The sequence below is a fragment of the Marmota marmota genome, unplaced genomic scaffold (assembly GCF_001458135.2).
Source record: "Marmota marmota marmota unplaced genomic scaffold, marMar, whole genome shotgun sequence".
Taxonomy (NCBI): domain Eukaryota; kingdom Metazoa; phylum Chordata; class Mammalia; order Rodentia; family Sciuridae; genus Marmota; species Marmota marmota.
Genome location: NW_025999925.1, coordinates 14,854,021 through 14,866,561, shown reverse-complemented (window position 1 = coordinate 14,866,561; position 12,541 = coordinate 14,854,021). Strand labels below are relative to the sequence as shown.

The window sequence follows — 12,541 nt, the reverse complement described above, 5'->3', positions numbered from 1 at the left end:
TTGCTCTAATTTAATCCCCTTTCCTCACCTTCTCCTTCCCTCTGTTTTCTTCCCTCTACTCTTCTGCTTTTTACTTATAGAATTTGTTAAGTTAGTGTCTTGTAGATATACATGATGGTGAAATTCACTGTGATATATTCATTTATGTACATAGGAAAGTTATGTCAGATTCATTCCACTGTTCTTCCTTTATCCCATAGTCTCTCCCTCCCCTTCAATCCCCTTCATCTAGTCCATCAGTCTTTCTCCTACTTTGATGAAATCCATTCCCTGTCATTTCTCTTTCTCCCCCACCCTCTATCAACCCTCTTATTGCTTTCACATATCAAAGAAAACATTTAAACTTGGACTTTTGTGGTCTGATTTATTTCACTTAGCATGATAGTCTCCAGTTCCATCCATTTACCAGCAAATGCCATAACTTCATTCTTCTTTATGGCCAAGTAGTATTCAGCCATAAAGAAGAATGAAGTTATGGCATTTGCTGGTATATGGATGGAACTGAGACTATCATGCTAAGTGAAATAAATATTACATATATAAATGTGATACATATGTATATATCTCATTTTCTTTATACATTCATCTGTTAAAGTCACCTAGGTTGGTTCCATAGCTTGGCTATTGTGAATTGTGCTGCTATAAACACTGATGTAACTGTATCCCTATAGTATACTGATTTTAGATTTTTTTGAATATGTACCAAGGAGTGTGACTGCTGGTGATATGGTAGTTCCATTTCTACTTTACAGAATGGTTGCACTAATTTGCAGTCCCACCAGCAATGTATGAGTGAACTTTTTGCCCTACATACTCTCCAATACTTATTATTGATTGTATTATTAATAATTGCCATTCTGATGGGACTGAAACTAAATCTCAATGTGGTTCTGATTTGTATTCCCCTAATTGCTAGAGATGTTGAAATTTTTTCATGTATTTGTTGGACATTTGTATTTCTTCCATTGAAAAGCTTCTGTTTAGTTCCTTTGTCCATTTATTAGTTGGGCTATTTGCTTATTTTGATGTTAAACTTTTGAGTTTTTTATATATTCTGGTTATTGATGCCCTATCTAAGGAGTAGGTAGGAAAGATCGCTCATTCTGTAGGCTGTCTTCAAGTCTTAATTGTTTCTTATGCTGTGCAGAAGCCTTTTTAATTTATTGATTTTTGGTTTTATTTCTTATGCTTTAGGACTCTTGCTAAGAAAGTTGGTTCCTCCAACATGTTGGAGTGTTGAGCCTACATTTTTTCTAGCAGGTGCAGAATTTTGGTCTAATTCCTATGTCTCTGATCTAGTTTGAATTGACTTTTGTGTAGGGTGAGAGACACATTCTTCTATATATGATTTCCAGTTTTCCCAGAACCATTTGTTAAAAGGCTATCAAAAAGACTATATCATAATCAATAGCCTATATAGAAAAAGGGATGCCTGAAGTTTGGTTGTGGCTACAGCTCTTTTATAAATCTTGTTGGTGTTTGTATTGGTCTCTCTTCTTTGTCTTGTACATCATCATCATCTTCATCCTAAAGTTGGTTTCTCTTGACCTGGCAAAATGACCATAGAGAGAGGGGGCTGACTTTTAGAAAATTGAGAAACCTTTTTTCCGAATGTCCCTCAAAATATTAGTGTTGCATTGGTTTGAATTAATAAAAAACAAAAGTCCTTATAATAATTTACTTCTTCCAAAATTCTCTTCAAACTGCTGTTTTAATTGTGTGTTAGCTAGAAATAGTTCCTTTTCTTCATTTACATAACACTGAAACTTGTCTATAAAAAGTATACTCAGTATATATTAATATTGGTTCATCAATTGTAATAAATGTACCATGCCAAATAAAGATGTTAATAACAGAAAAACAGTGTGAGGAGGGGAAGGATCATATTTCCTGTGCAATGCTTCTACAAACATTAAATTGCTCCTAAAAATGAAGTCTACTCATAATCCTTTGGCCAGTTGCCCTTTTATTCTGAACACAGTGCCATTCCAGAATTGTGTTTTCCATGTCTCTTTTGGAATTAATTTATTCATAGCTGACTTTTCCACCCCTCTTTTTGACAGCAGTATATGTATCATGACACTTCCTATGTAATGGTACCAAATATCTTCCCAAGACATGCAATACAGAGTAAAACTGTATAACTTCCTCATACTCATGACCAATATTATATAGGTGTATTTCTCAATAAAACTGACAAACACACGATTGAATAATGAATGTGTTCAAGTTATCCCATTTCTGACATCTTGATTATAATGATTGGTCAAAAATTAAATACCTTTGAAAATAATGGAATAAGAATATATCCAAAATGTTTGTAAGTAATTATTTATTATTTGTTTTGGCTTTGCATACTCAAAAGAATGTGGCTTTTATATTTATTTTTAGTTGTAATGCTTCTGATTAAATAAAAGAATATCAATATCCTGGTATATAAATATCGGTAGCCGAGAGCAAACAAAGGCTTCTGGGTGCTAGGTAGTGCAGAGCCAATACAGTTATCATAAATTTCACTTCTAACAAAAGACATCAGGGTTAACAAAATTGTTTAATTTGCTTAGGCAGGATGAACCCTGTGCCTCTGCAAATTATTTCATGAGCTTTACACTGAATAATGCTCTAGAGAGATACTTTTTTCTCCATTTATACCCAAGTAGGAGTTAGCGTCTAGTTTATTTCAAGTACATAATATATGTGAAAAAGTGCTTGCAAATTAGAGGAATTATTGTAACACAAGTCTGCCTTAAGACATACAGGCTCTCAAGTTAAACAGGAATTACATTCTTTAGCTAACAGATTTATGGAATGTAATGAAATTTTGCTACTGGGTAGTAAGAATAGACTGCACTGTTTCATAGACTGTTTAATAGACTGTTTCAATGGAGAATCAGAAAAAAGTAAGTAGGAGAGAGTGTTGAGAAAGAACAATGAAGGAGGAGTTAAAAACCCTGTATGACCTTGAACCGCTTGACTTCTCTGAAACTTTAGTTCTTCTATTTGTCAAATAGTATTTCTAGGCCCTATTATTATTGGGATCAAATTATATAATAGATGTGAAGGTGTTTTATGCTTTTCAAAGAACTAATTAATCTGAAATATTATTTTATAAGATGCATGGGGGCTGTCCTATCAAGGCACATGAAATAGAGTAAGAGGAATATTCTGGGATATATAATATAAATGGTGTTAATGAAGAAAACCTTTGCTAAAGGTCTCTATACACTCAACCAGTTCTGGGAACTGGTTAGGGGAAAGTATATATAGTTCAGTTTCTCTACTCACTGCAGTTCACATGTGAATTACCCAAATCTGGCAAAAATATCATTGCTAGAATGCCATCCAATATTTGTATTTAAATGACAAATGAAGTCTACAGTTTAAGGTATACCCTCATTTAGGAATCACTGTACAAGAGCAGGAATAAGTAAAAATTTTCTGTAATAAGTAGCTTGTAAGTATTTTTGATTTTGAAGGCCACATAATATATCTGCCTTATCTTATTAGTTGTTTTTTCACAACCCTTTAAAAAATGCAAAGAACATGGTTAGCTCCTCAGTTGTACAAAAACAAACCAGAGACAGATGCAAATCTAGATAGTAAAAAGGGCTCACATCATTGTTTGTAAATTAGTACATGGTACATATACAATATATTGTAACTCTTTGTATAGATGATTGTTGTTTTCATTACTATGAAATTTTTGAATATAGAATCTTGCTTACTCATTTTATATTCCTGGAACCCCCAACACACCTGGTAAATCACAGTTGCATAACTGTTGGATGAAAAAGTCTACAATCTAGATGTTGTTTTCCCCATCAAAATTTATGTTGAAATTTGGTTGCCAATGTAGTTGTGCTGGAAGATCAGTCCTTTAAGAGGGATTAACGTTTTTCTCTAGAGACTACAATAATTACTGAGACAGTGGTTTGTTATGAAGCAAGATTACCCATTGTGTCCCTTTTTTCACACAAGCATCCTCTTCTAGTTTTCCCTTACCAGAAGCCAACCAGGTGCCGACGCCATCTCTTGAACTTCCATGAGTCAAGATAAACTTCTTTCCATCAAAATTACCCAGTCTCCAGTATTCTGTTATAGCAACAAAAAAATGGACTAAGACAAAAGTTCTGTTAAATAAGATGAATATCAAAGATGAATATCAATATTTTAGTTTATCCAGTGGTAAGAGAAGTGATTATTCCCTAATTAATTTTACTAATGCAAGCAGTAAAAAATAAAAAGCAAAAAATAACCAAACAAGAAAACCTTATTAGTTTAACACTCATATTTGTTGACATTATCAATATTAAACTGATATTGGCCAAAATCCATTTTATTTTGTTATTTGGAAGAATGTAGCCTTGTTTTTTGTGACATCTCTAGGAAGACATAGGCTCACTTCTTGGGTACAATATTTAGGGAAATCTTTCTGGAGCATATGGCTGGGAATGGGAATATGAGTATACCTTTGAGAAAATTACAAGGTATATCTAAAAGAGAAATTTATTGGGGAAATATTTGATCTCTATAATGACTGATGTACTCTGGCTTAGTTCTGGATATAGAGTCAGTTAAGTCTTTAAATGTGACTTGTTATATGAACAATTGCTTAATCCAAAGCTACTGATACTAACAATGTGAACATTATAATAAAATACAACATTGTGGTAGGTTTATAATCAGCCTATTTTAGTTGGCTTAAAATAGGCTGGTTTTAGGCTGCATCTTGGCCTTCTGAATATAAAGATCTGATGTCTTCTCTCAGATAAAACAGAGTGCCTATCCTCTTTGATTTGATTACTTCTTCCACTTCTTAGCTGAGGTGCATTTTCTTTTTTTTTTAGCAAACTTCTTCAGTAATATTATATCTTATATCACCTGGATTTTCCTTTATAATAACTTTATTCTGTCTCACAACACAACATTTATCTGTTTTTTGACTACCACTTCTTCCTTCAAGTAGACATCTTTTTCTGAATTGCTAGATTAGCCTTCTAATGGTCTCCTATTTCTATGTTCAATTGCACTAATTTCTCATGTTTTTTAATTTCCCATGTTTATCTTACTTAGTGGCTGTTTCTCTGTCTCAAATCTCCCCCTTGATTTGTTTAATAGTATCATTTTAGATATTGATAACATTGAACTGTCACTGAGTCCTGTGCTCCTGGAAAATAACTACAAATAATAATTACCACCCCTCACCTCCACATACACACATATTGTTTTGTGTACCAGAAAAAGACTTAGTAGAAAGAACCACTTCCTGTGACCTAGATAAGATTCACTGGGACCTTTCTTATTAACCTATGACACAGCCAGACACAGACCCTCTAATTTGTACTTTCTGCTCCATTGATCATATGGACAAAATACAGAACTTGACCAATCTTCAGGCTTCTCTCCCTGAACTTTGCCCCACACTTGGGTGTTTGAAGGCAGAATTGTCTTCTTCATCATTATTTTCTCCTCCTCTTCCTTTTCTTCTTCTTTGTCTTCTGAGGATTGAACCCAGAGCATTTTGACAATGAGCTACATCCCAGTCTTTTTCTGTTTTTAAATGGTCTAGCTAAGTTGCTAAGGCTGGTCTGGGAATTGTGATCCTCCTGCCTTGGCCTCCTGAGTTGCTGAGATAACAGGTGTGTATCCCTGTGCCCAACCAGAACAGTTTCCCAGATAAACTGCAGACCACATACAAAGAAGTTTACTGTACCATCATGCTGCTTAAACATCCCACTCCCCATAGCTGACTTCTAGCCTTTTTGTTCCTTCCTATCAAAAGAATATTCATTCTTCCCTGAACTTTCAGGTGTTTACAATTTTATGTTGAAGTATTTTTCCTACTGCAACTCTCCCCTTCCCCTTATTTCAGTAAGCTGTTTAAATAAAATCTCTCCTTATTTTAGCTTAGATTTGTTTTTCTATCTCATTATCATAATTTCACTCCAACAAACTTTCCTAACTGTCAAGTTTCATCTAGATTCTCCCCTAAGGATTCTATGGTGTCATGTGGTTATCCTAATCAGAGGACTAGTTAGACTGGAAAATAAGACTATGTTTTTGCCTCAGTTTTTCCCTAAAATAGGAGCTTCTGAGGCAGGTTCTGGGTCCTCTTTACCTTATAGCCCTGGGTCTTCATAGAGTTCTAGGATAGTCCAATGCAAGTTTAACTACTTTTAAAATGTAGCTACCTAATTATTTAAATTAACAGCCTGTAATGAGGGATAGCCCAGCTGAGAACAATTTCTGATCAGTCACTTTCATAACTAAATCAATTGGGGTGAGGTAGAGGAGGGAGGTCATTTGGGGATTATTTCTCTCCTTCTGCATAGGAATGACATTTGAGCCCAGAAGGAACAATTTTGATTAGATGAAGGCCTGACAGCAAGCACTGCTACCCTTCACTATCCCTTATAAAACTATGTGGGAAAGCAATTTTGATTATTGTTGTAGAGACCATCAGTTCTAGAAAAATATCCCAGAAGAAAATGAGGTTTTTTATTCCTTTTGGCTCAAAATAGTGGCTCATACACTTCTGGAGATGGCAGGAATACCAGCTTCAATTTATCAAACACATAAAATGTTAACTGTGTCATTTTATTGACACTTTATGACTTACATCACCAAGATCTGATTTATACTACATCAGAGTACTCTAGTCAAGGGATCCAACCTAGCCACAAGGACTCCAACAATGCCTCAAGGTAGATAACACAGGAAGACAGTTCCTATGTTTAGAAATAGTCCCCAGTCTAAGTCAAAAGGCCTTTATTCATATTTTGTCTTGTTTGCTTATTTTCCTCAAGGGTACTCAATTCCTGTAATTCAAATTCCTTGCTTAACTTCCAAATCCATTATTAATCTTTTTGCCTCATCAGATCTTTGACTTTCTGATGCACAAACCCTTTGCCTACGAACTGTCCCATCTACCTCAGAGCTCTGTGGCTTCGATTCTTGCTGTCTGGGCTCTTAAACTACTTCTCTATGTCCAACATACTTACGCACTTCCAATTCATAGCTGCTTCTTAGCCTTATAATGATTTTGCTCCATTTCATATTGACATACAACAAGTGGTTCCACTTTTCCCTGGGTATATGACCTACCATGTTCACTATGGCTCTTGATTGGCTTCTTATCTGGTACTTTTGCAGGTGGCTGCCTAAAATTCTAGAAATATACCACATACATCAGAAATGAAACATCTAGAAACCCCCAAAATATTTTCATTGGCTCCAAATTTAATCAAATTAATATATGCATTACTTAACAATGGAGATATGTCCTGAGAAATGTGTCATTAAGCAATTTTATCATTCTGTGAATAGCACAGAGTGTGTTTACACAAGCTTATATAGTATAGTCTACTATGCAGCTATGCAATATGGTACAGTTTATTGTACCTAGGCTTCAAACTTGGATATATTACTATACTGAATATGATAGACAACTGTTAACACAAGATTAACTATATGTATAGCTAAACATAGAAGAGCTACTGTAAAACTGTGGTAAACATATAAAATATGGTACACTTGTGTAGGATATTTACCATGAATGGAGTTTGCAGGACTCAGAGTGGCTTTGGTGAGTCAGTGAGTGAGTGGAATAAATGTGAAGGCCTAAGACATTACTGCATGCTACTGTAGACTTTATAAGCACTGTGCACTTAAGCAACACTAAATTAATTTCTTAAATTTCCTTTCTTCAATAATAAATTAACCTTAGCTTACTGCAATGTTTTATTTTATAAACTTTTAAAACCTTTTTGTCTTTTGTAATAAAACTTACCTTAGACTATAAACACATTTTACAGGTATACCAAAAATATTTTATATACATATAAATATGCATTATATATACATATTTGTTTACCCTATAAGTCCTTGAAAAATTTACCTTCAAAACATCTTTGTTAAAAACTAAAACACGAACACACAGGACTTATAAGAGTTGGGATTTTCAATATCACTAACTTCCACCTTCACATTTTTTCTCATTGGAAAGTCTTCAGGGGCAATAACACAGAGAGATATTAGCTCCTATGATAACAATGACTTCCTCTAGAATATCTTCAAAGGATCTGCCTGAGGATAACTTATTGTTAAACTTTTACTTTTTGTAGTTAGAAGGAATATGCCCTAAGTTAAGGATAAAAGAAAAGTATAGTATAGTAGGCAGGCATAGTGGCATATACCCTGTAATTCCAAATACTGGGAATGCTGAGGTAGGGGGTGGAAAGTTTGAGGTCAGTTTGGGCAACTTAATGAGATTCTGCCTCAAAATAAAAAACAAAAGGGTTCTCAGGATGTAGCTCAGTAGTAGCTTCCCTGAGTTCAATCCCCAGTACTGATAAGGAAAAGCAAACAAGTAAGAAAGAAGTATAGTAAATATATAAATCAGCAACATAGTTGTTTATTATCACAATCAATTATTAAATACTATACACAACTGTATGTGCTTCACCTTTATACAACTGGCAGTATAGTAGGTTTGTCTAAACAAGCATCATAATGGACATGTGAATAATGTTTTGCACTTGGATACTACTACAGTTATGATGTCATCATGCAACAGGAATTTTTCAGCTCTGTTATAATTTTTTTGGGACCACTGTTGTATAGGCAGTCAATTACTAGGAGAGACATTGTTATGCAGCATACAACTGTAGTTTGTTTTTTTTTTTTAATTAATTAATTTTTTTTTAAATTTTTTATTGTTGGCTGTTCAAAACATTACATAATTCTTGATATATCATATTTCACACTTTGATTCAAGTGGGTTATGAGCTCCCATTTTTACCCCAAATACAGATTGCAGAATCACATCAGTTACACATCCATTGATTTACATATTGCCATACCAACTGTAGTTTTAAAAGTGAATAAAAAGGGCAGTCAGAAAGGGGCAGGGTAAAGAAACATCAAAGAAAAGAAAGTCAAATACTACCACAGATAGATTATTAAGTTCAATATCTAGTATTTTATTTCTTCCTTTCCATTTTATTTTTTAAAAGATCTTATTTTTATCAATATTATACATGTACCTAATTTGAAAATAAAAATAGTTTTATAGATATATTAGGAAAAATCACAATCTCCTTGCTTGGGATCCCTAGAAAACTGGGTCCAAGGCAAGAGATTATGTTCTACATATTTTCCTTTAGTATAATCCCAGGACCATAGTAGTGAAGGAAAAATAAAGTAAGACAGGGAACAAATGACAGAATTTGCATTACCTAGCTAGTATTAGCTTTTTGGTAAGTGCAGCAGATTTTTTGGTTTTGATAGAATGTTTATAGAGAGGTCATAAGAAAGAAAAAATATCTAACAGTTCATGTCTCCTCTTGGTCAAAGTTTACTCCCCTGAATATCAACTCCTAAATATTTCCAAAGCATACTATCTAGCCTGTTCAAGCAACTTCTGGGAAAACGTGAGCCTAGGCGTGCAGCAGTACATATAAGGTTTAAGCCACAATACAAACAGTGAGACAGCAAGTGGGTCTGTACTAATGGTGATCTCTACCTGCCTTTTGACAAGCTGAATGTTTGTGAACCCTGCCAACCAATAAGATTTTTGGGATGCATGTGTGCTGATTGGATCGGGTGGAACTCATGTTCTTTGACCCTGAAGGTCATGAGTGCTAACTGGATCTGATGGCAACAGAGATAGCTAAAAGGAAAGGGAAGGAGATGAGAGGCTGCTTCCCAGAGACTTGAGTCAAGGAACTTATGTTCCCATGAGCAATATAAGTAGTCAGGAATAGGTACTTCCTTCGTCTTAACAAGCATGGTAGTCAGAACACCACAATGACCTAATCCTTACCGTAGAGCTCAATAAATCTTTCTTCCATGAGCAAGGTGGCTTTTTCTCTGTGGCCTATAAGAATGTAACTTGTAACAGGTGATACAAGTACAGATGATAGTGGTCCCATAAGCTTATAATAGAGTTAAAAAATTCCTATTGCTTGGTGAGGTCATACCCATCATGATGTACTGCAATAAATTACATATTTGAAGTGATTCTGATTAAGAAAACCTCTATGCTGCTAGTTGTATAAAAATATAGTGCATACAATGATCTAAGCATGTAATCCTCAATAATGGTAACAAATGACTATGTTAGTGGTTTATGTATTTAATATAATATACTTTTTAATAGTTATTTTAGAATGTACTCCTACTTATATATGTATATTAAAAAGTCCACAGTAAAAATATATTTTGGGGTATGCCAGAAGCAGCCTTGTATGTCTGGTGTTTACAATGAGATTGATTGCCTGAAGAGTCCATGTCAAGTATTGAACAACACTGATCCAGGGGCAATGGAGATGAGCTAAAGGGAAGGATGAGGTAAAGGGAACATGTATTATCTAGATTTGTGGAAGTATGTTCCATGATGTTCACATAATGACAAAATGGCCTAATGATGCATTTTCCCGAACATATCCCCATAATTAAGCAATGAACAACTATATGCTGAAGAAATCTTATAGTATTTAGAACTAAATGAAAATACAACTTAACAAAGATTATGTGCTGTAGTGAAAATAGTGCTTAAAAGGGTATTTGTAGCATCAAAGGCATATATTAGAAAAGAAAAATCTAAAATCAATAATCTAACCCTCCACTTCAGGAAAATAAGATAAAATTAAATCCTAAAGTATGCCAAAGAAAATAAATAATCATAAACAAAACCAGCTCTGTGTGTGTGTGTGTGTTTTCCAGTTATGTTTCTTTAGAAAATTCTGAATAACACACATCCGAACAGGAGTCAAAAAGAAAGCAGGAGTAACTATATCAATTCCAGAAATAACTGACTTCAGAGCAAGGAAAATTATCAGGAATAAAGAACGGCATCACATAGTGATAAATGGGTCAACTCTTCAAGAAGACATAACAAAGATCTTTAATGTGCTTGTGCCTAAAAACAGAACATCAAGATATATTATGGAAAAAAAAGATAGACTCAAAAGATAAATAGATGAATCCATATTATTATTGGACTCTTAAATATTCCTTCATCAAAAATGGACAGTCCTAGCCAGGTGTGGCTGGGCTCACCTGTAATTCCAGCAGCTCTGGAGGCTGAGGCAGGAGGATCGTGAGTTCAAATCCAGCCTCAGCAAAAGTGAGGTGCTAAGACAGTGAAACCCTATCTGTAAATAAAATACAAAATAGGGCTGGGGATGTGGCTCAGTGGTCGAGTGCCCCTGAGTTCAATCCCTTGTTCCCCTCCCCACAAATGAACAGACCCAGTAGGCAGAAAATCAGTAAGGATATAATTGATCCTAACAACAACATCAATCAGCTATATATAATGGATATCTATAGACTTCTTCATTCAATAACAGCAGAGTTCACATTCTTCTCAAGTTTATGTGGATCATTCACTAAGAGCAAATTCTATGCCATAAAACACACCTTAACAAATTTAAAAGAATAGAAATCATACAATGTCTGAAACCACAATATAATTAAGTTAGAAATCAATAACAGAAAGATTGCTGGACAAGCACAAACTATTTGGAGATTAAAAACATGCTTCTAAATAACACATGGGTCAAAGAAGTAATCTCAAGTGAAATTTTTAAATATTTGGAAGTAAATGAAAATACAACTCACCAAATGTTGTATGGAATAATAAAAATAGTGCTTAGAAAATAGTTTTGAACACATATGTTAGAAAAGAAGAAGAATCAAAAATCAGTAATCTAAATTTCCACCTTAGGAATAAGAAAAATAAATAAATCTAAAATCAGTCTAAGAAAAGAAATAATCAAAATTAGAACAGAAATCAATGAAACTTCAAGTCAGAAAATTGATAGATAAAAATCAATGAAATTAAAAGCTGATTCTTTGAAAATATTGATAAAATTGATAAACCTAAACAGGCTAACCTGTTTAGGAAAAAAAGAAGAGAGACCACAAATTACTAATATTAGAAGTGGGGACATTGCTATAGATCCCACAGACATTAAAAGCATACTAAAGGAACACTATACACAGCTCTTTGCCTACAAATTTGATTAACGAGATAGATGAACGAAGGATATGTCCTTGAAAGATAGTCTTCCAAAACTCATACAAGAAGAAATGAGCAAACTTAATAGCTCTCAATTAAAGAAAATGAATTGATAATTAATTACCTTACAAGACAGAAAATACCAAGCCCAGATGTATTCACTGGCAAATTCTTCCAAACACTTAAAGGATAGGTTATACTAATTCTCTACAATCTTTTTCAGAAGAGAAAAGCACTTGTTGTTGTTTGACTTCATAATGGCTGCCAATCTAACTGGAGTGAGATGGTATCTTAGGGTGGTTTTGATTTGCATTTCTCTGACAGCTAGAGATGGTGAGCATTTTTTCATGTACTTGTTGATTGATTGTATGTCCTCCTCTGAGAAGTGTCTGTTCAGGTCCTTGGCCCATTTGTTGATAGGGTTGTTTGTTCTCTTATTGTCTAATTTTTTGAGTTCTTTGTATACTCTGGATATTAGGGCTCTATCTGAAGTGTGAGGAGTAAAGATTTGTTCCCAGG

At 34.2% G+C, this 12,541-nt stretch overlaps 1 long non-coding RNA gene across 1 annotated transcript in view; it reads right to left on the bottom strand.

The window, feature by feature from the left end:
- Positions 1 to 594: 594 nt before the first annotated feature.
- LOC125615827 overlaps positions 595 to 12,541 on the bottom strand; it is a 62,218-nt gene continuing 50,271 nt past the window's right edge. The window contains exons 2-3 of the long non-coding RNA XR_007346428.1: positions 4,003 to 4,092; positions 595 to 1,548 (exon numbers count right to left, since the gene is read on the bottom strand). This is a non-coding gene — a long non-coding RNA (uncharacterized LOC125615827). The remainder of the gene's footprint in view (positions 1,549 to 4,002; positions 4,093 to 12,541) is intronic.